The 23,911-nt window shown below is 42.4% G+C and overlaps 1 protein-coding gene across 3 annotated transcripts in view; it reads right to left on the reverse strand.

The window, feature by feature from the left end:
- The window catches only part of CDA (cytidine deaminase), a 351,013-nt gene that overhangs the window by 18,241 nt on the left and 308,861 nt on the right, over nucleotides 1-23,911 (reverse strand). The window lies entirely within an intron of this gene.

Here is a 23,911-nt window from a genome sequence, read left to right on the forward strand (position 1 = left end):
GAGATGTAAGGGGGCGCAGTGTTGTTCAGTCCTTTATGTGTGAGAGATAGCGTTTTAAGGAGAACTCTGTCACAAATTTTTAACCAATGATAGTCTTTCCTAATGTTGGAGATATGTGCTCTGCGGGGTATGTCCAAGGCTGCTCTAAGAGCATTATTCTACAGTATTTGCAGTTTTGTTTATGACGGTTTTATTAGCGCCCGCATATAGGGCGTTACAGTAGTCCAATTTAGACATTACTAGGGCATTGGCTAGTGTAATACAATTGGTTTTGGACAGGTAGGGTCTGCAGGCCCCGATTAATTTGCAGGTGTAGGCTGTGGAGGAAGCCAGGGAATTGACTCGTTTTTTGAGCGATAAGGTGGAATCGAGGTAGAAACCTAGTGTTTTCCCCTCGGTTGCCACTTTGATTATATTGCCGTATATATTGAAGGCAAGATAATTAGGGCTGTGTTTTTTAAGGTTAGAGTCGGAACCCAGGATCAGTATCTGTTTTGTCGTCGTTCAGGCAGAGGCCGTGAGAGGCCATCCATGCCTGAATGATGAGGTAAATCTTGTTTACTAGAGCTGTGTCTTCAGCAAAGTTGCCAGATAGTGGAATGAGGAACTGCGTATCGTCCGCATAATTAGTATAGGTAACCCCCAATCTGTCAAGTTTGTCGAAGAGTGGCTTAGTAAAGATGTTGTACATTGTGGGGGATACACATGAACCTTGTGAGACGCGACAGGTGATATGTATTGGGTCTGCTGAAGCTAATGGGGAGAACACTTATCGTACGGTTGGCCAGGAAGGATTGTACCCAGGCTATAGCTTCACTTGAGAAATGGGTGGCAGACGCTAGATGGTTGCATAACACTGCGTGGTCCACTAGGTCGAAGGCTGCCGATAAGTCAAGGAGCAGGAGCATAGCTGTTTTACCTTTATCCTTCAACTCGTCGATTTGTGTCTTAAGGTCAATTAGGGCCGTTTCAGTACGATGTAATGGTCTGAAGCCAGATTGGCGTGATCCTAGTAATTGGTTTGTCTCCAGATAATTTTAGATCTGGAGATAGGCTATTCTGTCGATGATTTTTAGGAGAAATGGGACCGTGGTAATGGGCCTATAATTGGTCGGGATAGCTGGGTTGAGGGTCTGTTTTTTAAGACGAGGCAGTACCCAAGATTCTTTGAGGTTGGTGAGTACAGTGCTGGATCTGAAGGAGGCATATATTAATTTAGAAATGAAGGGCGCTAAGTCTCTAGCTGCATCCTTAATAACTTGTGCTGGGCAGCTGTCCCCTTGGCAGTTGGACGGTTTCAGGGATAATATTACCTTTTCAGTTTCCAATATGGATATGTTGGTAAATCTGAATGGTTTACAGTTGCTTTGAGTGACTGTTCTAGGTGTATCGGTCATGTGGGAAGTATGGGTTCCAGTGGAGTTCAGGGATGCTTTGTTCTTAGCAATTTTGGATTGTAGGGTTGTGATTTTATTAGCTAAGGCATTTTGGATGCTAGTGCACCATTGTTTGTTCTTGGGGACGTTATCTGTGGGAGCGACCGGGTTTTCCATTTCCCGGAGGATGGAAAAAAGTTCTTTGGAGTTAGAGTTGGCTTTACTAATTCTCTCATTAAATGTGTTCTTCACCATTGTGACCAAGGGAAGACGAGGGCTATCTCCAGCTCTCTCCGTTGAAGATCATCCCAGCTACCAAAGCCATAAGCTACAAAAGCCATAGGACCATGTTCAGATGCATTTTTAATAATAAGCAACAGAAAAATAATGTTAAAAAATAATAGCCACCGATTGGTTGAGTTGTCCACAATACCATTTTACATTTTAACTAAAATATAGTCAACCAAAAAGAAAGCAGGCTTTGCTTTTGACTAATTTTTAGAAAACAGAGCAGCCATGTCAAAATCAGTGCAATTGTAAAAAAGCACTTTCAAGAATTAATTAGGTACACGATACTGGTATTCGCTTGTATGCACTACATAACCACAGTATCTGTAGTGTTGAGGATTGTACTTTCAATTTAGAAAAATGGGAGCCGTTCTGCAAACTGGGTTTAAAACTCTCCGTCCAAGGTTTTTTTTTTTTTAATGTTGGCGGTTATGAACTAAAATGGCCAATGCATGCCTACAATTGAAACAACATAATTATAGTCTTAACAGGTGAATAGTAACCAAGAAATTACAACATTATTAATAAAAAATGTTATTTACCTAATTTAAACACAGTGGCCACTCTTAAATGACCAAATGCATGCATAAAAGTCATGTGTAAAACTGGTTTGCCTGCTTTTTACTAACTTGGTCATTTTAGGTCATTTGTATGGTGGAGCAGAGGACTGTTTCTAAGTTTCGATTACACAACCCTATCCGTTTGACATACAATCTGAATGCGTTTCCACCACCATATGTTGGAGCTGGCGGAATTCAATGGAATCCACCCAATTTTGACCCCACTATATACTTGCAGATTCCATAGGAACCCATGTAAATGCTTCCTGCCATGTATGTACATTTACACTTGTACGAACAATGAAAATTGAATGGGGGGATTGCATAGATGGAAGTGTACATATTTGTGGTCCGCCCTGTGCAATTTGCACAGACCTGAAAAAATGCAGCCCTTAGTGTTCATAGTTTTGAAAAAGGGCACTCTCTGTAGTGGCAATGGAGCCTCTTTACATCTTGTTAAATGCCTGCCCAACTCTCATTCAAAATGGAAGACACCCTTATGGCTGGCAAGCTTTGACTTCTACAGAGCATGGCACAATGTGGAGGATGGGGGCCGATTCCCGAAAGAAAGAAAACATTTGTTAAGAGTATTGGTTGAAACCATGTTGAGATGCTTCTCTTTTGCCTACCCCGCCACAGCACTCATCAAGGATGCAATGAAGACGTACTGCAGGTGGGTGGGCCCCCACCACATAGTGATAACCCGTACCGTATGTATGAGCGTCATAACCGCGGCACAGGTAGTGCCAAGGATCTAACAGACAACTTTGAAAAGGGAGAGGAGCTCTCTGAGAGCTATGTTAAAATATTTCCTTTGGTGCCTTTTTCACGTGAAAAGTAAAATGCCCCAAATTTGAAGTCAAAATAATAACGTAAACAGTTGTACAACGTATAATTTTGTATTTTAACCAAGGACTGCAGAAAGCAGGTGGCAGGTGAAGAGACCGAACTAAGATCAAAATATTACCAAATCTGGGTGGGCCAGGGTTCTGACCAGGGGGGCCCACATTTCATTGGGTGTGGGTCTAGGAGTACCTTAATCAAAGTGCTGGCGTGAATCCAGATTTCCCATTTGCACTGCTCTATAAAAAACAGTAGATGGTAAAAGACAAGCAAGGTAAATAGTGTTGCAACTTCAATCTACCTGTCTTCCCTTCCCATCTGCTCTCCCCCCTTTCTGTTATATCTGATCCTCCTTCACCTTTCACTGTCCAGACACCTTCCTACAGCTGCCCTAACCACCGTTCCCATTTACCTACCCTTCCACCTATTCACAATAGCACCCAGCACACCTTTCCTAGCCTGGCTTGGGAGAATTGAGTGTGATGCCTCCTCATCTTCCTCTGAGAGGCTGAGCAGTGAGGCCCCCAGTCTTTGTACCATCTCAGATGGTTTCTGCCCAACAAAACCTTCCTGAGCACTGTGGCTACTGCCAGCAGACCCCGGAGGATATGCTTGTGCTCCCTCCATATTGTTGTGAAAGACATACCCCCCTAAACCCCAGAATACTGAAGCAAGGAATAGGAGATTTTATTTCCTACAAAATTACATTTTTTCAAACTTCTTTTTATTTCAAGAACAGAACATACCATGCCCAATCAATACATGTAGCCTTGTTGATCTTAACAATATTTAGAGCACAAAAACATATCCTCCAATAGCATACACATGTATACAATCCTCCCCTCACCCAGTCCACAACAACCCCCCCCTCCTTTCCAACTGATCCAATACAGTAGTCCCATTCTGAATGTTTCCCATCAATGAGTCATGTCCAAAATTATTACATTTTAAACACAAAATGTTAGATTTTGTTGCATTTTTTCAACACATTTTAATTGAGTTGAGAGTGCAAGACAGTGCTAGGGCTGCATCAGGAGGCAGACGGTGCTGGTTGAGGGGTTTCCGGCATCCTGGTATCGCACCTGGTGCGGCGTGGCATGAAGGAGAGGGCCTTGTTCCCCTGCCATGGCCGTGTACATCATTGTCAGGAACATACTGTTTATACACTGGTTGTAATATGCAATTGTCCATGATGTCTCTTTGCTTGAATGATACAAATTTGTTTTATAAATGTGAGTAAAGGAGAGAGAGAGAGAGAGAGAGAGAGAGAGAGAGAGAGAGAGAGAGAGAGAGAGAGAGAGAGAGAGAGAGAGAGAGAGAGAGAGAGAGAGAGAGAGAGAGAGAGAGTGCGTGTCTCTCTCTCTCTCTCCATCCATTTGGAATAGCTTATAATGCGAACTGAATCACTTCTAGGGGCACCTCATTTTAACAAGCAAGGCATAGTGAAAAATAAAATGCTCAGGATCACACACTTTGGTTATGTGGTAAAGCCATAATTTCAGACTAGACTGAAATCTAGATACTGCACATCTTCTGAGCTCAAGTTGGTACAAATATATCTTGAATTTTAGCTTTCAATACCTAAAATAATGCTCAATTATATACAGATTACCTTAAAAATGCACAAGTCACATGATAAAACAACCTGACAATGTATTCATCATTGTAGAAACATGTTGATGAAAAGATTAAGGGGGCATTTTGTTTTCAATTATAAACTGCATAGAGCTGAATTCTCCTGTTTGCACTTTTGTGCAAAAGGGGCCATTCATTAATTTAAATTTTTTCCACCAAGTACTGGAAAAGTAAAGAGTAAAACATAGGCGAAAATCACCTTTGCACTTTACTTTACACAATTAACGATTGTGGGAAGTGGTCGAAGTGAGCGGGAGCGGTGCTCCTCTACATTTTTAAATGACCTTTTACAGCTCCTACACTTTTATTTGAAAAAGAAACCGTTCCGGAACGGTTTCGTTTTAAAATAAAAGTGTAGGAAGACATTGCAGCTTGCACTTTCAGTGCACTGCACTGAACGTTCCCTTAAACAGCAGGTGCAAGTGTTTTGGTGGTGTGTATTGTGTGTGGGAGGGGACGTGATGATGGGGTTTGTGGGAAGTGGGTGCAGGCCAGCAAGGAACATAGTTCCCATTTTTCTTTTTGTACACTTCCACCACTGATTGTGGGAGCCATCCACAATGGATTCCTTTTGACTCTGTCCACTTTTGTCAGGTGTAAAAGTTAGGCAGATCCCTTAGGAATCCATTGGTTTTCTGCCAACATAAAAATATATGCTGGTGCAATACCAATCGGATTTGGCAGGGGGACCTTGTTAAGTTTGATCTGCTCTCCAACTTCGCCTATCAAATCATACAAAATCCTACAGCTTATAAAAAGTGGAGCTAAATGCATTTAGTGCCGCTTCTTCCACTCCGCTTGACCTGGAAAATAATCCCCTATGACTGTAGCTTTATTTTCCCCATCCTGAATGGAAGCCTATAAGCTCCAGCATAGCAATTAATGAGAACTTACAAAAAGTCTGATACAGCCACAAAGTGAAATGAAATGCATGACAAGGTTATTGTTTCACACAGCTTGTTCTGTATCCCCTTAATTACTAATCACCCAAATAGCTTCTTAAAACCCTATATAATTTTTTTTGTTTAATGTGCCACAGCAATGGTCCCTGGATTTTTACCTTTTTTCATCTTTAATTTATTTCTCAAGCGCTAGGACAGTGGCCCCGGAGGCATAAGAGCGCTGACATTACATACAATAAAAACATAGAGCTCAGAGAGGCCAAACTATTGGAGGCCAAGGATCAATTTACTTGAAAAGAAAGGTGTTCAGGACACGTTTGAACCTGGGAAGAGTGGCACACAGCCTCAAATCAGGCAGAAGAGTATTCCAAAAGTGAGGAATTGCGGCTGGGAAGCATTCATTTTGCACCTGTACCAGCTTGGCCATTGTGGTTAAAAGCAACCTGGTGTTATTGGATCTTAGATTACACCTGTTAGATAGCCACTTCAAATGTGCTGCCATATAAGAAGGGCTTAGACCATACATGCAAGCATGTGCAATGCAAAGGGTATGAAACTTGATTCTCTTTCTAATGGGGAGCCAATGTAATGCTCTGCGTGCTGTTGAGATATGATCTGTCTTACGCATACCAATAACGACCCTCACTGCGTTGTTCTGCACAACTTGAAGACAATTGAATTCTCCTTTGCCTACCCCAAGTAGACTGCTGGCACAGAAGTCCGGGCGGCTCCCAATGATCGCCCTGGATAGGGTGGTACAACTGGAGGCCTCAAGGAATGGTCTGATTTGTGCCAAAAGTGTAATGTAGTAGGTTGAGTTAGACACTAGGCCACTGATATGGGACCTCATTGAGAACTATTGGTCAATAGTGATCCCCAAGGTTTTTACTTTTTTCAAAGTGGGGAGCAGACTGTCTACAATTTGAAAGAATCAATAGGACTGATCAAGCTGGCGCCACTTGGGGCCGGTGCCCAGGATAATATTCTCAGTTTTTGAGTTATTCAGGGCTAGGCCATTATACAACATCAGCTGGATTTGGCTGTATGTGGCATTAATGACCTCAGTGTCTTTGGAGTGGTCATCTGATAAAGGGAAAAGGCACAGTATCATCAGCATATCATAACACTTCCTGTTGTAAATAATCTGCCTCTGAGGCACGTTAAAAAGAAACAATGGTAGGGCCTGTTCAGCCATGCTATTTGCATTTAAGGGGACAGGGTAGAACAGGGGGTGGGGGGCATTGGCATTTTAACCTTGTCCAGATGTTAAATTCACCTCTGATGGCACTCTTTAGAAAATATTGAAATACTGCTTTTTAGTTATAAAAGATGTGCACCTTTTATACTTTGCCCGCAACATTATAGAAAACGCTCTTCTCTTATGTTATTTAACGGGTGTTCATGTTTCATTTCCGGCACTGCATAAACACCCAGCACCCAGGATTTACATCATGCTTTCCAAACAAATCCCACAACAAGCATTACATATTCTGTTTGCATGCAAATTCTGTAAAGTTACTCAAACAGAATGAGGTTATCAAGTCAGTACCTATCAGTTTGAATCACGAAACGTTCTGGCAGAATAGATTAGGCTAAAAACAAAGATACATTCTATTTAAGTCTCAGCCCCACTGGTAAGTATGCATGAGAAAATCTGAAGCTGGTCAATACTTGCCAACCTAGCCTTATCATTTTCAGGTAGGGCCTTGTTGGACCAGCACAGTGAGGTGCAGCTTGATTCCCTAGGCATAGCAAGCAAGACACCCACATCTGGGCATATACACATTCACTTAGGGAAACAAACAGAACCAACATGCATTGGCAAAGCCAACAGCTTGGTATTTTGATTAGCCATGGATAAGCATTTGCCAGGTACTGCCATAAGGGTACCACATGCGGGTACCAAATGGCCATAAATGGCAACAGCAGGAAAATGGTGCCAGTAACTGGGCATATGATTGCATGCCTGGCAAATGTCGGCTAATACCTATGCACAAGCAAAAACTGATGGAATGTGATTGCTTGTTTAAGACAGGAATTGAGTGCACTGTCACTGAGGCATTGACAAATATATTGAAAATCAACTGGCTGAAGACATGCATTAAGAGAACCAGGAGTTCATTTACAGAGGCAATTAAGTAATTAAACACTCACAAGAATGCTTACATATAACACTGGCAGGCCCTATACAGCAACACATTTGGTGTTAGTGTGTGATAGAGCTTGCTCAAAGAGTTCTAGAAAGTTTGGGTTTTGGTGATGAGGCATTAACATAGCCATGGCTAGTCATTAGATGGGTAAATGACCAGAAACTCCCATAGGGTGTGTGTTTCTCCTCACATTTTATTGCAATCCTATCTGTGTTTCACAGCATGTGTTCTGGTTGCACCTAACAGGTAAAAAGTCTCTGAATCAATTAGAACCACTGTCATTGCTCTGGCCAGCCTTCCATACCATTGTTTGCATATCAGCCTTGGCCCTGTCGCTAATATCAGAAGCCCGTCGCAAACTGCTAGACCACAGGGCCTAAAAATGCATGTGGTTACTTGTGTTCCAGTGCAGTTCATATTGAACTGCACATTTTGGTGGCAACACCAAAAGTAATTTGCTAATGGCTTGTCCCCTTCTGTAATGGCACATACATACTAGAGAATTATGGCATGGAATGTTGCGCAGAGAAATGGTAGTGGTAATGTTTAATTCAAAGCCTTGCATCTATCACTTTGATTTTACTACACTCTTCCCCTCCAGAATTAAATGTGTGTTACTACCAATCTTATCTATTCACTTGTACTCAAGTAGTTAATGCAGAAGAATATATACTTTGAATTTAATTTGTAAGAGCCACCAGTCAGTTGACGCACCTTCTGCAGAAATCTGTGTTCAAGCAACTTTAACTGCCATTTATATTGTTTGATATAATTAACCATTTTATTAAGCATGATGTGAAAAACCACTATGTTCCCACAAAAAATAAACATACTTTAAATTGCAGAAACCAAAATTGTGATTTTAGGTTTGAGAAAATAGTTGTAGGCAGCCTGCTTGAATCCATGTGCTACCTCACTTAGAGTTGTGAATGGCCCTCCATCTCCCGGGTTATTTGTACTTTCATAGCTGTGGGGCATAAAACATTGTCTAGGGCAAGAAAACAAATCCTGGCTGGGCCTCCTGCAGTTCAGCCTCTCAGAATGATGTCTCTGAGGTTGCTGATGAATGTTTAGAGTGACATCCACCCTCCACTACCTTGGTTACTAATGGTGTATTACACCACTAAAATGGCCTCTTTTCTAGGGGGGGCCAGGGGCTGGCTGGGGGGGGGGGGAGGCTGGCCCCCTGCTGGAGCCGGCCTGGGTCAGGAGTAGGTAGAGAACATGCAGCAGACACAACATTGTTATGATTAATGAGCAGAGAGATTGTTCGCGTTATGTTTACACTGGGGGGAAAACAGCCCTGCCTGTAATGGCGACGGAGTCTGCTTTATGGCTTGTGGAATGCCTGCATCCACCCCAACAGAAATGCTGAGACCTTCATGGCTGGCGAGTGGCGACTTTATAACTTTTGCTCCACCTCCTAGAAAATACAAATGCAGATGAAACAGTGCGGTGGTGGGGGGAGGGGGAGGGGTGGGTCAGATGTGCAGGGAATAGTCAAACGTTTAGGGACAAACGGATGCAAATTGCAGAAGTTGATTGAACCATAAAAAAGTAACCATTTGCTGAATTAATCAGTGTGGAGGAGTTACTGTTCAAATGTCGATAGAAAGAAAATTCACTGTAACGAGAAGTATGTGTTATGTATTGTCATATACGTAATTGAAATAACGAAGACTACAAGTCCCACAATGCATTTAGTGGCAAAGGGAAAGCCCTGACAGGGAGAGGCGAGATAACTTGATAAACATGAATACAAATAAAATAGAGTTATACATGCAGTGGTGTTTATAGTCGGAACTTGTAAGACAAATTTAATGTGTTTGATGACAAGAAGATTAGCACTCACGTCTTTAAAAAGAAACTACTCTCCCTTAAGGACCATTTTGAGGTGTGTTTTAATTCACTGGAATTCGCTTCCAATTTAGCTCGAGTTATGTGTTCGCTGGAAAGATTACATTCAGTGGTATCCGCTTTCCCTTGAAAATATCTATATTTTACTAACACCGTTAGAGGGCAGAATGGGACAGTGCGTGCCTATTTCAAGAATCCAATCTCAAGCAGGATTAGTATGCATTAAAGTAAAAGCTCACACAGTTCAAGTGGTATGGGACTTGTCAGTGCAGGTCACGGAGTGCTAATAAAGAACTACAGGGCCAACATTCCATACTTCCCGATAGCAGAAAGTGAGGCAGCCGTTTTCCATTCATTTACCAGCCATGGACGCCATAAAAGCCGCTTTAGGAAACAATGGAAAGCGACATATTTTTTTCCACCAGAATGGGTCCAGGGCTGACACAGTTTCTGGTGCAATAATGGCCCTTTAGTTCTTTATCAGAATTGTGTGGTGCATGTCAAATGGACTATTGCATATTAGCAGTGTGCAAAATTACTGCTTTTCGTAATGCAGTCAGGATGGCGGTTTTCTTCAAAATGTTCCAGTGTGCTATGTTGACAGCAGTACACAAATAGTGATAGTGATTTCCAGAGAAAATGTCCCCTTTTAAGTAGTTTAATTGTTGTGGGTGCCTGAGCATTTGACAGAAAAGTCACATGCTGAAAGCAATAAAAAAACAAAATAAGCTGGTTACTTGCAGGTATTCATTATCGCTCTTAGTCTTGCTCGTCACAGTACTTACTTGTGAGGTCCCAACCTCCACTTCAGGAACCTATTCCATCCTTTTAATATACAGTATACTCATGGGTGAAATTTTAGGGGGGGGCAAGCAGATCTGGCCTTAGGGGGGGGGGCGACCGCCCGGGGCACCACGCCCCACAGGGCGCCATGAGCCCCCGCCATACCAGCTCGGGGGAGTCTTTCAAGGGCTCCCTGAGCTGGCGTGGGGGCAGAAGGCGTGGCAGGCGCCTCATTACCATTGAATGCACCCGCGGTGGCGGGCTCATTCAAATGACAATGGAGTGCTGAGTGCTCACGTGCCATATTAAAAATAAAAGGTTTAAAGTGCCCCATCCTGGCCCCTCCCCCTTCTGCCCCGCCCCCTGTTAACCATGGGCGCGAGGGGGGGTGACAGTTCGCCCAGAGCGTTGCTGCCCTTAAGGCCAGCCTTGGGGGCAAGGTTGTTTGTCCCACACCGCTGAAGTTTGGTGGCACACCAAAATAGCCCCCTCATTTCATAGGGTGAGGACGGGCTCCTAGTCCCGGCCCGGCCCCCTGTCATGTGGGGCCCTGCACTTCTGCCCTCACCCTCGATGGCCTGAATAAAGTCAGAATCCAGAGCACTGTACTGGGTAGTGGTGGGGGCCACTGCAGCTGACTGCCGCTGGGCTGCTGCATGCCTGGCAGTCGTGGAGCATGTTGCTCTCCGGCTGCGTAGTATAGCTCGTGCGCAGGAACCAGAATGCTCTCCTGCAGAGCTTCCTTGTTTCCCATAGCATGGAGCGCACATGCGCAAAACTATGGTGCGTTTGGGTGCGAGTGTGCAGTGCATATATGTTTTGCGTCTGTGTGAATGAGTGGGAATGTATTGTGTTTGTATGTTCTGGTGCACAGTCAATGTGCGAGGAGGGCGATCTTAACTATCAGAGGTTCCTAACAAATTGCATAGATTAAGGATAGCGTTGAAGGCTATTTTATACAAGAAAATAGTCATAAAATTACGGCCATTGTGGTGGAGCCAGGTGGATGGATAAGGGGCTGGCAAATGTAACAAGTTGGAAACTCTGATCATGAGTTATGAATGTATACATTTATATATTGGAGGTGATGTCGGTCAACCCATTTCACATACATGGACCAATGGTAAATCCAAATTTTGGATTAAGTAATTATCCAGGGATTTTGAGTTGGATAGTAATACCCCAAGCGATCATGTAGCTATACAATTTGCGATTAACCGGTCCATCGACCAAAATACCAGTTGGAGGGTGATTACTTAAAGGAATGGTTCGGTCAACATTTTTATTGTCCCTACGGGTCGGTCGGCCATGTGTTTTTAAGCCTAAATCGCTCGATTTTAGAAAAATTTCCTATGGACCTTACCCGAGTTTTCGTCCATTAAGCACACGCTAAAACAGGCACCAGGGCGCTGCCATTTTGTGATAATCCTATCACTTGCCCCATCGCCCTGGCTGACCTGCTTTTGCGGCACTAAATCATATCCACCGCCTCTGAGCCTGTCATCAGCAGACGCGTACCGCCCATTTCACAATGCCAAAGCACGTCTCGTGTCAACAATCGCTGCGCTTCAGCTAATGACGTGTCGCCATGGAAATGGCAAGACGCCTCTTTCCTCTATAAGTATAAACAGACCGTTTCACAACACACAGCAGCAGACTTTCGATTCCATTCCTCTCTCTGTGTTACTTTGAGTATTCTGTGACTCGTTTCTGTGCTCCGGTCAGCTACCTTTGCCGCTTGTAGCCCGTGTGAACACCTGTACCATCGCTATAAATTATTTTAGTTTGTTTACCACACAATGGCTACAATAATGCCCTACATGTACGAGCCCGAGTATACCGAGGAGGAACTACTGGAAAGGGAAACATGTGAAAACGATGGGGCTTCGGACGGCAGTTGGCAGGACGAATCAACGGATGAAGACACTGGACCTAGTCGCATGGACGGTGTTTCCACCTGGTGCACATGCAATCGGTGCGAGCTAATGCCAACCGAGGAGAACTGCTGCTGCTGTGAAAACTCGGGATGCGCCGCCTACATTTCGGAAGGCGAGCCACGACCACAATGCATCACCGAGCTGGCAGACTTCAGGGCAGCCTGCCTCACACGGTCCGTGTTGAGGATAATGATGGTGCTTATGCACAAACTTCGCGCAACTGTTTGTCCTCGTAATCCGAGTAACGAGTAAGTATAATCTGCTTGTGATGCCAATACTATTTCATGGTCGTCTCCTATATCCAAAATTACATCTACATATCATTGTAACGCATGAAAGTCGTTCAATAGTGTGCAGTGTCTAGATAGCATTTGTCCGAGCAGAATGCCATTAGTTACAAGAATTGTCATTGACAACAAACGTTTAATCAACGTATCTTGGTCATTTAAAAACAGTTTGTATCATTATTTTTCACAGGTGGTACCGGCTGGTGGCCTATCGTTCCTTTACATGGTGGCTTCACGGGAGGCTTGGACACCGCGTTCGAAGAGTAATACCCGCCTGTGCCGTTCATGCCATAAGAGAAACTTTCCCGAGTGACAGCGGTCAGTACAGGGGATTTTCCCTCGCTCTGCTGCAACCTGACCTGTACAATGTGTAAAGTTTTGTATTTTTGTGGCATCAAAAAAAGAAACAAAATAAAACACCACATATATTTTAACAACGGTTGTTTCGATTTTTTAAATGAATCAAGTGTGTATCCATTCAGCAGTCTTCATGTGCCTTGTCTGCACGCCCACCGGCCCATCCATCCATCCATCCATCCATCCCCCTCCCCTATCAAAGGCGAAGTATAACTATATAAAGTATAAAAAAGTAGTTATCTTAACAAAAACAAAAGTCCATAACAACAAGTCTGGTGGATGCGCGCTGCCATGGGGGGCTGTTAGGGGCGCGAACGGCCAAGGTGCCAAACAGCATGTACACTTCAAAAGGTATTCCACGCCAAGGGGCCATCGCTCACATGGCCTCCTCAGACCCCGTGTGTTGGGCCATGACCCCACCTCACGCTGGCCGGCCCCCAGCAAACCACAATACCATGACATACACACGTCATTGATTCACAAACACACCCCTGTTTGTAATACTTTATAAACCACTTGATATGTCTCATGAGAACATCTTTGTGCTTTGCAAGTCAACTCCTGAACGTGCAACCTGAGAACCACTGAGATCTATGCTAATCTGCTCGTCGTCGTGCTATCCGTGAACTTCTGTGACCGCTTCGAGCAAACTCGTCAGTGTGCTACCTGTGGCCATCTACCTGTTCTCCTACAACATACTGCTCGGCTTGCTGAATCCAACTGCTTGTTGGTCAAGGCAAGGCCATGTATCCTAGTCATATTTCGTTGATTTTTTAATTTCTATCTATTTGCGAGTAGAGTACTCAATAGTGCTATGTTCATTGGTCTCATTGATATTGACTTGAGTTTCCATTGTAATGCTATCAATAGATCTATTTATTTTCATCTGTGTCAATTGTCATCGAATTGCATCCTTCGGGGGTCCAGTCTATAATGTAAGCATGTTTCCTTCTCGTGCAAGACAGAACATCCAAGGGACGAGTCACATGTTCAGAGTTTAGTCACGTCATTTATACATTTCTGCAATTTATGCAAATACTAAGCCGCACATGATGAACTGGTATAGTTCCTGCGACCAAAACAAACCTTGCATTGAACATTGTATGGTTCATTTACTTTTGTACCACATTTTTATTCATCAAGATTGTATAATAATGTCGATATTTACTTTTCAGAATTTTCAACAATGCCTGCCTGTTCGATTAGCGGTTGCCCTTCGAAGACCCATGCTAAATCTGAAGGCACTACAATGCATGTATTCCCGAAAACTGTTGATCGAATAAGAGAATGGGTCAGACATTACAGATATCCACTGGATGAGCTGGAAAGTAGAGTCCAACAAGACTTAGAGGACAAGAGGGGTGATCGATACTGCATCTGCAGCCGGCACTTTTCCTCGAACATGTACACAACATCTTGGGTAACAAAGAAGAATAAACGGCGAACGACACAAAAATTGCTTGCGAACGCTATTCCTACTCTATTCCTCCACACTCCTCCACTGGTGAGTCAAGTGTCCGGATTTAGCTTTAGGACTTGCGGTAGTGTGTAGGTAGCCAAATGGATTCATTGATATTTTAGGTGTTGTGTCCCTTGTAATACTTTCGACATTGATATGAGTGTATAGCTTTTTGAATAATGACATTTATCAATATATTCTTTTTCGATTTCATAATCCACAAACAAAATCTATATGTGGGTACAGGGAACTGTGCTATATTGCGCATTTTCAATAGCATTACTCTCAAGTATTCTGTCTCCTTACATGGCAATTTTTAATATTGGCATTTCATTATCAATCAATTATTTACCTTTACAACTGCTTGACTATCCCTTGAATCTGAAGCAAGAACATTCTACATCCGTGACGTGTTCGCAGTTATCAACCACTTCTAGCGCATATCAGGTAATCTAACTTGGCTATTCCGCTACAGGCTTGTTTTATGCATGTCAAGTAATATTTTTATTGTATTGTGTAATTATTTTACCGAATGTTTGGTTAGTGCTTTCCAATTGATATACACCTTAGTAATCGTCCACTGGTGTTTGTTTTCAGTTATAATTAGTGTTATCCATAGTAATGCAAGTACTGTCTTTCAAGGAGATGCTGATGCGTCCACCACATTGACAACATCCCTAGATGTACTTCAGCAGCACGAGGTATGGATACTGACAGCTCCATCGAACTAGATCATCAGAGCTGGAACACTTGCCGTTTTATTGTTCTACACAATGTTTCATTCGTGGTTAGCCATTGATATGTACCTGTGCGGTCGACCCCAAGTGTGTGTTATGTTTTCAATATTGTAATCCTTACTAATGCAAGTACTATGTTTCAGGCAGTTGATGGAGCGTCAACCCCTGCACTTGATGCGGAGCCTGACATTCAAGTAATTCCAGGGGAAGTGGAAGCGGGACCTTGCGTATACGAATCGATGCAACAGCTTTCGGAAGTGCGCACTACATTTACAACATCCCTACATATTCTCTGGCAGCACGAGGTATGGATACTGACAGCTCCATCGAGCGTCATCATATAACGTGATTCCATTTGCTATACTTTCTTCCCTATTAATGCAAGTACTGTGTTTCAGGGAGACGACGGAGCTTCCTCTACAATTACAACATCCCTTGTAGGTGATGCAGATGTAAAGAAATCGGAGAAATAAGTCAATGAAATCGGACCATATTTACATATTCCTCAATTCTTTTAGACAATGCATCATTTGTGGTTATCTCTTTATATGTACCTGTGCCGTCGACCCCAAGTGTGTGTTATGTTTCCAATATTGAAAACCATACTAATGCAAGTACTATGTTTCAGGGTGTTGCTGATGCCTCCTCTCCAATACAACCATTCATTGCAGTCCATGCGGGGCCAGAGGTATGGATACTGACAGTTCCATCGAACTAGATCCTCAGAGCTCGAATACTTGTCGTTTGATTGTTCTACACAGTGTGTTTGTCCTCACGTGTGTTTTATGTTTTCAATATTTTGATACATAGTAATGAAAGTACTATGTTTCAGGGAGTCGATGGAGCATCATTGCGTGCGGTCTATGCGGATCCAGAAAATATAGTTGTTGCAGCGCAAGAGGAAGGGAAGACATGCGGAAACTAATCGGACCAACAGCGTGCAGATGTTGAAGTTCGAGTCAAGAAAGTTGCAAAGAAAAGAAACAAAAATAAGCTTAGTTACAAACAGTTCATAATTTTAGGAATTGTTTTGTGTTGGGGACTATATTATGTTTTTTTCCTGTCAATTGTACTGTACTTTATATTGTGTTTAAAATGAACATCCTGTGAAAACAAGGAAATAATATGAGGCAGGGTAACCAAAAAGGAAACACACCAAACACAGGTTACAAAGGAACATACAAAGTACTTTATTTTATACTGAATCCAGTTACAAAAGAACAGAACAAAATTCAGATAGCTATCGACCCTCAGTACAACACAGCGAACTCCGGCGTGGTTCGGTGTGCTCAGTGAGTGCAAATATTCATTGAAACAGTCGGGCTTTTATACATTTCTCCAGCCTGTTGTCCAGCCTTTCTTCAGGTTAACAATTCCATAAATAAGTTACTGCTCTAGGGTCCCTTGCCAGGTCAAATCTAGTTCATCTTAGGTTTATACATTAACAAGAAGAAATGGTAATAATGTATGCTCTAGGCCTAACATTACAATGCAGGACTTAGTTTATACAATGTAGTTAAGCAGGTGTTCTCATTCAATTATAGATCAGTTTCGGTGATACAGGTAATCCATTGCACACGTCAGCAGAAGGACAAGGTCTCAGCTCATGACCCTAAGAAGTGGCCTGCAGGCAAGTTATACATTAGCTGTACAGAGGTCATGACAATCAAGTTCTGTTCTGAATAACATAGGCTACCATTTTAGCTCACATGGTGACTTTATAGAGCAAGAAAACCTAAAATGGCGGCTTGACCCAAAATTACAGTTTACAATACCCCGCAGTGACCACTGGATGTCGGACCTATGCACAGCATGTGATTCTAAGCAGATTAACAAACATCAGAAACATATATTCATAGCAATAGGAGGCACAATATAATTTCTAGTTTGACAATCCCCTTTCCAATCTGTCCTCTAGTTACCCGTGGGTGTACGAACTATACATACACAGACAGTGAAGCAAATGAGAGATGTTGCTTGCCAGACCATTTACACTATGGAGGAACTATTAATTCAGACGCGGCGTGTTGAGACTCGAGATGCTCATGTCCAATGGGCAGAACATGAATTGAATGTATCCGGAGAATCCAGTAAAGTTTTATTGGACCATTGCTACAGTTCGACCGCACCACCAAAAGAAGATGATACTGAATGTATTGAAGATAGCTCTGAAGTAGTCACAGATCAATTCACACAATCTACACCCGCCAAAAAAATGCCACCCAAAAAGCTGTCGACATTGTTGTGTTCTCCCATCAATGCTGAAGTAACAGATGTTGAAATGACAGAGAATGAACCAGCAGCAGCACACAACGACGCATCAGAACTTGATATCAGTGATATTTCTTTCAAATTTGTTGATATGTCCTCAACGGCACAGTCCAAAACAACTTTCACGCCGGATGACAGTCTAATCAAAGAGGGCAAATACATAGTATTCAACAGTTGTTTGATGGATATTATAAGTATGCTGAAATGTGGCCATTCAGTTGGAGGGGAAGTATGTGGGGAGCCATTGATTCATGTGGCTCATCAAAAACAAGGCAGTAACGTCAAAATACATGCCGCCTGTAGATTAAATCATGGGTTCTCATGGTCTGTACAACCGATGCTGGGGAAGCTGCCAGCAGTCAATCTACTGTGTGCAGCTGCCTCACTTTTTAGTGGGTCCAGTTTTAGAAAGTTAGAGTCTTTCTTTCAGTTTGTGGGACTCCATTTCATTTCTAAAACGCAGTACTACAAATACAAACATGATTATCTGTTTCCGGCCATTAGTGATGCTTGGAAAATTGAACAATTGTCTCTAGCAAGTACACTCTAAGGGAAACGATTCAGGCTAGCCGGCGATGGACAGTGCGACAGGCCTGCATTTTCTGCCAAGTACTGCACCTACCACTTTCAGGACATGGATAGTAAGAAAATTGTGAGTTTGGTGGTCGTGCAGGTGTCCCAATGTAAATCCTCAGTGGCCATGGAGAAACTAGGATTTATAAAATCATTGCAATATCTACAATCAAGGGGAATGCACATCGACCTCATAGCCACGCACAGACACGTTTCAATTGCCAAGACAATGAGAGAGCAGTTCCCACATATTAAACATCAATTTGACTTATGGCATCTTGCTAAAACAATCAATAAGAAAATCTCGGCTGCAGGGGGAAAAAAAAAGGTTTTGAAAGTATTTCACAGTGGTCCCAGTCTATCAGCAACCATCTTTGGTGGAGCTCCAAAACTTGTGAAGGGTCAGTGGAAATCCTACTTGAAAAATGGCGGTCACTGATGCACCACTGTACCAACGTTCACCGCTGACAGAAAACCAACATTTCCCCCAATGTGAACATGGCCCTTTGTCCACAGAGGAGGCACGGAAGAAGAAGTGGTTGATTGCATCTTCACCTAAACACAAAGCCATTGAGAAAATTGTTTTCGATAAAACTCTATCAAGAGATTTGAGGGGACTGACAGAATTCTCTCACACAGGAGAATTGGAGGTGTTCCACAATATGTGTCTAAAGTACAGGCCAAAGCGATTGCATTTCGGCATACAGGTCATGAAACATAGGACTCTACTAGCTGTCTTGGCCTATAACGAGAATGTGGGCCGTGAACAGTCTAGGACTACGGGAAATGTAGGGATGCCTCGCTACACTATGACCTTTGGAAAAAGAAGTAAGAAATGGGTGGTGAAACCAGTATATGAGGAAATGGAGTTCGAATTTGTTAAAGGCCTTATTGTTAGTGTACTAGAGAGGCACAGATATGGAATTTTGAGCGTTTCTGTGCAGAGCACTGATGCATTGCCACCAAATATGGCCACTGTGCCATGTCCACCCAAAGCAGAGCTTGTTGAGAAGTTCAAATCCCGGTTTAAATAAATCATTGTAATCGGATTGTCTTTTTGAAAATAATGTTATTGTACAGTGTGCATACAAAGTATGCTAACCCTAAGCCCTCCATTCACCATCCTGGGTGGCGAACAACATGGGTGTCATCTTTGACTTCTCTCTCTATTCACCTCATATCGCTGACCTTGTGAATATGTGTATGTATATATTTTTGTTGCTGTAACTAAGTTTCGCAATCTCATGTAAATGCTGCGCACTGTTAACCGAGGGGAGGCTTGCGTATTGCAAATAATAAAACAAATAAACAATAAATCTCACTTTCAACTCAACTCCTCGGGTACTTTATACTTTCCCTGACCTTCCCCCAAAAAGTAAATGTCTCCATAGTTATGGTTCTCTAGGGCTGCAAAGCTAGCGGACAACAAGGACAAAATTGGGGGCCTTAGAACGCCCCAAGCGAGGCGTTGCAGATGGGAGAGAAGCCAGTTCGCATTTGCACATTGAGGCCTAGTACAAAGATGGAGTCGAAAATTCAAGTTCTCACAGATGGCTTTACAAGGGATTTTGCAAAGTAAGAATGTACGCTCATGCAGAGTGAAGGTCAGCGGCTTTGATTTTTTGCTCGCGGGCTGAAGAGGCCCGCGAATCGCACTGACAGTATAAGGTTCTATTGTTTTTTGACCTCGAGAGACAGGGACCATGCCGAAAGGAATTCATTTGAAGGAGGGGAGCAATAACTTAAGAGACGATAAGACTGAAAATTCTGAAACTAGACCGAGTTTCATGTTTGTTCGTGTCAACGATTTTTCATATACTGAACTCAGTGGGATTTACGGACTGCATTACGCAGAGATACAATGGAAATGGCAAATATAATATAAGTTACTCTTTAGACGCTTTTATACCGGAATGAATGAATGAATGAATAGCAAGTACAACATTTGTGGGATCGTCTTTCTACCGGGCACATGGGCATGCATGTGCCCATTCGACACGCATGTAGACAAACAGTCGTTTCTCAGTGGTTCAACTGTAAAAGAAATCATTAGTTTGTGTGTTTCCGTCGATTTATTTTGTTAGTTTTCGCATTGCTTTTAGAGCCGAACATACTCCATTGCACTATCCTCGAAAGCAAATAGTTTCAGCTCGCCCGTAATAAATAAAATGAGTAATAGTAATAAAGATCGGCTGGTGAGACTAATTTCAATTTTTATGTTTTCTAAACAGGTACATCCTACCGTACTGCCAATGCCACCTATTCCAGACCCCGGCAGACTGATTTTTCTACCGCCAGCTGCAGCTTCTTGTAAACAATTGCACAACGTTGACCATTTTATGGGACGATCGCTAAGGGGCCATATGCCCTTACGCGGTACTAGCGGCTAGAAGCAACATATCGGCCTTTAGGGTGGCCTAGTGCCTAGTTGATGGAACAGCCTTGCAGTTCACCGTGCGGCCAAAGTGCTTCTTTTAACGAAAACCAACATCCTGTGTACCATAAAGGAACAGCGCGTGACTCACGATAAACTTTTCCGGATTTGCGGATCGAGAGAAAAGAAAAAAAAAATCCATTCCGATTTAATATGCCAATTGCTGAATATTCTCTAAACATTTAATGTCAAATAAATGTACTTTACCAAATGTACCATATTGCTGTTTGATTTTAAAGTACAGTTTCATATTCTGAATTGTGGCGCGCTGTGTTGTGAGTTGATCTGTGGTGGTTTCCGAGTTCTGTGTGAAGTCGCGTAGAAGACGACTGGGCGCGTTTGCCCACGCAGCACAGTAACGTCACGGAGAGAGGCGGGGAATATGAATGTTTTGATAATGTCAGGCTCAGGGGCGGGGGATATGATTTAGTGCCGCAAAAGCAGGTTAGCCAGGGCGATGGGGCAAGTGATAGGATTATCACAAAATGGCAGCGCCCTGGTGCCTGTTTTCCCGTGCGTTTAATGGATGAAAACTTGGGTAAGGTCCATAGGACATTTTTCTAAAATCGAGCGACTTAGGCTTAAAAACACATGGCCGACCCGTAGGGACAATAAAATTGTTTGACCGAACCATTCCTCTAACACGTCGGCTGGTAGAATAATGTGGACAGAGAAAAATGTCACATAATTAAATAAGGAAGCCTGGAGCACATGTACTTGGAGGGTACTGAGGAACTGAGAAATAGTATGGCATGATGGAAAATATATTAAGGACTATGTCAGAAACAGCAGCCAGATGTTCAACTGGAACAAAGGCGACCAGTAAATTATATGACTTGATCAGAGCTCATAAGAAAAAAACAGATGAGATCTAATATAAGAAAAGTAAAAAAAGGTTTAGTTGGAATGGAAACTCAAAGAAATAGTCAAGTTAAAAACGTACAGAAATTGGATTAAATAGCATAAATAAATCTATGGCAACAGTGCAGTGGCAAATCATGAATAATGCCTTGCCTAGTAATGATTTGTGCACATTTTGGGCAATTTATATAACACAACTGGAAAAAAGGAAATTTACCCTATATCTGAAGAAAACTGGACAGTATATATATGATATCAAAATTGTATATGAGAAAGTGTTTAGGTAATGAAATAAAACACAATAAAATATATACAAGGATGAGGGGTTTGTTATTTCACTAGAGGAGATTGAGGAAGTAATTAAGAATCTCAAACCATCAACAGTGCCGGACCCAGACCCAGTGCCAAATATAGCTGTGTGATAATTATTGAAAAACGATTTAAACAAATAATAAAAACAGGAATTATTCCCCTTAGTTAGATAAAGTTCATATTGGTTCCTATTCGGAAATAAGTCCTGAGAAACTCCTTGGCAATATATTCTGTTGCTTTCAACTCAAAAGAATTAATGTCTGGCTATCTAGTAACCAAATATTAAGAAAGAACAACTGGGTTTTCGCAAAGGCATTAGTACATTGATGAATTTATGGTGCTTAAATAATTTTATACGAGCGGCATACAATTATAAAAAAAGAGGACCTTTATATAATTTATTGACTATTCTAAGGCCATTGACACAGTGAATAGACAAAGATTATGGAGAAAACTACAACTGTGGGGGACTGGATAGTACCACGCTGCATTTTATAAGGGCATTATATACGAAAACATCTTTGCAGATTAGGACTAACATGAGTGCTGAGTGAGTTTGTACCAACTGAAGCAGGGATGTCCGCTAGCACCCGTTTTATTTAATATATATATATATATATATATATATATATATATATATATATATATATATAAAGTTCAAAAAAGCAGGGGCGAGGCGCGCACTCCCATTCCTGGCCAATATATTACCTGAACAAGTATCCAAAACAATCACAGGGTTAAATCCCAAAGTGTCCAAAATATTCACAGGGTTAAATCACAATAAAGTTCACAGGGTTAATTCCCTTCTTGCACTGTTGTACTCCTCCAAGCGCTTTCGTATCTGCAATACTCATCAGGGAGGCTGAGTTGCCATTCAATTCATTAGTTTGTCCTTGCTCAGAGTGTGCTCTCGTGCTCCGCCTTTTATCAGTGTGGGGAAGTGTGTTGTAAGTCAGTTGTGTGTAATTAGCAGTAATTGCCAGAGTCTGCCTGACCCTTGTGTTGGGACATGTCGGGTATACAGCTCTAGTGTTAGTCCGTTGTTGCTCACGATGAACTGCCCGTGAGAAAGTGTTTGTGTTGCAAAAAGTGGGTGGGGGGTCCAGTCTCTAGGTATCCTACTTGGTAGGATGGGGAAATGGTGTTATAAGGAAGGGGATACTGCGTCTTGCCCTTCGGTGCCCCACTTCCACTCCTCGAAGACCCCCCCATCCAGGTGATCCTCCCGCACTGATCCACCCCCACAAACTGGTTCCAATTGCAATGGCTTTGTCCTGGCCACATGGATGACAGATCCACCGGGGACCAGCGGGTGAGACCCCTTCAGGTTTCTCACACCCCTCATATGCAAGATCACTTTTTGCCAGTTTCATGTTTAAGACTTTGCAGACAGCCTCCCTAACGTATCGATGGGCCATGGGGTGGCTCAAAGATCTGTCCTGTCTGTGGCCTGGGTGAAGCAACAACAGCCCACTTCCTGGTTCTGTGTGATGCCTCAAGATCTTTGAGAGTGAAATATCTGCACCCACTTGTCAGGGAGGCTGGCGTTTGCTCAATAAATGAGGCATTGGACTTATGCAAGAGAAACCCAGACCCATACATTGTAAGTTGTGACGCCCAATATGTTCAAAGAGCCTGGCTCATAAAACAAAAATGGATTAGGCTATTAAATAAGGAAAAACTGTTTTGTATTGTCTAAAATTAATATATGGGCATTTACTATTGATGCCACTAAGAGCCAATAGGCTGCAATTGTATTCTCCCCATTGAACTCAGATCGTGTTTACTGTGCTTTCTTCTCTTTTTTCACACTTGTAAAATGTTTATTGTATTTTGTCTTTATGACTAACTTTTATGGCTATTACGCTGAATAAATTTGTATTGATTGATAAATACTATTAGGAATGCCTTCTTTTTATAAGGCCTCTTTCACAAACAAACCGTGTTTCACACAGTATGCTGGTTACATCACATACAATTTCAATTATATGTCATTGAAATTCAGTCAAATCAGATACCCTGGTAGACTATTTTCCCATATATTTATTTTGCATTTAAATAGGTGTTAAGTTCAGCATGATGTTCTGATTAAGACGTGCAATTTCTTTTATGCTGAAAAACAATAAGCTATTATTAGCCAACACGACACTGGAGGACATCTGTCGACATCCAATAGACACTTGAGGGTATTTTAAAATATCAAGGGACATCTAGATTCACTGTCATCTCAATATCAAGGAGACATCACGATAAACACCTGTTGGACATCTGGCAACATTTAATAGACAT

The sequence above is a fragment of the Ambystoma mexicanum genome, chromosome 8 (genome assembly GCF_040938575.1).
Source record: "Ambystoma mexicanum isolate Mex_15411 chromosome 8, UKY_AmexF1_1, whole genome shotgun sequence".
In the NCBI taxonomy this organism is placed as follows: Eukaryota; Metazoa; Chordata; class Amphibia; order Caudata; family Ambystomatidae; genus Ambystoma; species Ambystoma mexicanum.